This window comes from Arachis ipaensis, chromosome B06 (genome assembly GCF_000816755.2).
Source record: "Arachis ipaensis cultivar K30076 chromosome B06, Araip1.1, whole genome shotgun sequence".
NCBI classification, from domain to species: Eukaryota; Viridiplantae; Streptophyta; class Magnoliopsida; order Fabales; family Fabaceae; genus Arachis; species Arachis ipaensis.
Genome location: NC_029790.2, coordinates 123,595,215 through 123,597,955, shown reverse-complemented (window position 1 = coordinate 123,597,955; position 2,741 = coordinate 123,595,215).

The window sequence follows — 2,741 nt, the reverse complement described above, 5'->3', positions numbered from 1 at the left end:
TCGCGTAATGCATTGTATGAAGCATTTTAATGTAATTTAAAAATGATATTTCTGTCATAAACTAAGTTAAATAATCTCAGCGTTGTACGTTATTTTCTTTGGTTACTTTATACTTGTGTTGTTTTTTTTTTTTTTGCAGTTAAATATTTATGTTATTGTGAATTCTCATGAGTAAAAGCAGACTTTTTGGTTCTTTCAACGATTTTAATACAAAAAAGTTAGTTTACGTTAAATATTTATTCCTTCTACAGTTGTTGTTTTTCTTAGGGTTGCATTTTTCATAATCTTGCTATGTATTAAGCAATATAATTTCACTAGTGTTACATTTTGAAAATAATAGTGAACATAACATGACGGTGGAACATGATCGATGAAAAATGAGGACTTTTCGTCATCCTCTGCAAGCACAACAATTGCTATAGAGCTTCTGTTTAAGAAAATTGCCCAAACTACTAACAAGGGTGATGGTAATTGTCGAAAATATTGCGTTTAGTTTTAAAATTGTCTTAGCATCTTGTAGTTTGGTTTTTTTTTCTAAGTTAGTATTTAATGACTCCAGAGTTCTCAATTTCTTCTATGTATACTCATTCTATTATGTGCATGTTGATATTTTCAGTCTTACCTGAATATTCCGGAGAAATAGTTCCTGACAGTCTAGATGGAGAAGAGTCTGATTCAGAAGACATTTTAGATGATGTATCTTCTGTCGCAATCGATAGATCCATGCAGTTTGATCTGAATAAGGTTCCGGATGAAGAAGAAGAAACTTTAGAAGACCAACAAGATAAACAAGATGATATACATGTTAAGAAAAGATGCTTTGATCTGAATAAAATGCCATGGTATGGAGATGAAATATCAGATCCTCTGAAACGTGAAGCCCATAGATTCATAATAGAATATTTTTCGCCGGGTCAATACGATGTTGGAGAGAAATTTTGATCTTTTAATATAACAGTTACGCTGATTTCCTTAGTTTAATGATTTGGGTCGCAGTTGTACGTGTTTATTCTTGATTTAGGTTTAGTAATGCATAACTTCAAAGAGGAGTAACTTTGATTTATGCTCTCTAAAATTTTGTTTTAACTTCATAAATATTAGAGTTTGATTTTATTTTCTTCTTTTACATCCATGATTGAATGCAGTTTTTAAATGCTAATAACGTCATCAAGAAAATCTTATTGGTAAATTTGTTCACATGAGTTAACATATATAATTTACAAGTAACTTGTGCATATTTTTAACGTAAAACAAATGTAGAGAAAGTGTTACGAGTTTAAGTAATAATGATTTAAACATAAGTATCTTCAGATAGTAATCGTTACTTAAATAGATTATACCTAGATGGTTATTATTAAAGAGAACAATGAAATATGTGGTAATACACATTTTGCGGCGGTTTAAATGTAACCGCCGCAAAATGCCTAACAAGAAGTCACCGGCGGACATATCGCGGCGGTTTTCGAAAAGACGCCACGAAATGCTAACCGGACCGGCAATATAGCGGCGCCGCTAAATGTCGGCCTGATTGCAGCCCCAACCTTTAACCGCCGCTATATGTGTCGCAGTTTGTCTTTTCGCGGCGCATTTACAAAACCGCCACAAAAAAACCGTCGCTATCTTAAGGAATTGTTGTAGTGTCAATTTATACCTTATATATATTGAAATATTTGCTTAAGCAGTATTTTTTATTTTTGAAACAAAAATTTGTATCATAGTAAATTTTATTGTATAATAAAATATAACTCTATCAATCTATAGTGGGTATATATTAAAGTAGTTTAAGTAGAATCTTTTGATAAAATATAAAATATAAGAATAGAATAATATTTTTACTATAAAAAAATGTTGAATATCATCAGATTTACTGTCGATTTTAGTATCGAAAATTAGCGACAGGTTTACCGAAAAATTTGACAATAAATTCGTCGAGTAAAAAAATTACTATCGGATTCGATTTTCCGACAGTAAATTCGCCAGCGAAATTGAAAAAAAAATTGGCATGATCATTATCTTCGGATTTAGGGACGAAAAATTCAACGGTAAGGTAATTAAATGAAACGCGCTCTTTTGGTCACAGGTTGTGCGTTATTAGCAGATTTTTCCAACAAGAAATCTATCGGTAAAATTGATCCTAAATTCGAATTTACAAACCTTTTCCCTCTATTTTTGTAACATCATCAACCTCACTTCTCTCCCCTTTCTCTTTCTCTCTTGTCGTCGGCCCTCCATCGCCAACATTCACTATCGTTTCACCGTCAAGGAGCATCCTGCTGGAGCTTATTTCTGCATGGAGGAGCTTATTTCTCCCTTGCGAGTTGTTGCCTCTATCATTCGCCACCGCTGCCGCTTGCTTCTGTCAGATGCGATGCTACACTTTCTCTTTCATCCAAGTATGTCTTCTTCCCTTTCTTTTTCTATTTTTTTGATATTGTTAATATTTGTTAAACTCTAACCCTACACTTCTCTACCTCCCGTTTTTATCCCTGAAAAATCAGTATCATTCGTTTACTTGGATGGGACTTTGGTTGAACTGTTCACTCATAATTATCTAATTGTTTTGATTTTTTGATTTTTTATATTTATATTTTCTGTAGAGACTTTAGTAGTTTTAATAAAAATATTGATTGTAGTATCTTAATTGTGTTAGTTTGTTTACACTGAAAATTGATGATTTATTGTCTACATATAACTTGTTTTGTTTGATTAGTCTAATAACTTGAAACCCTCACCCCTTTTAG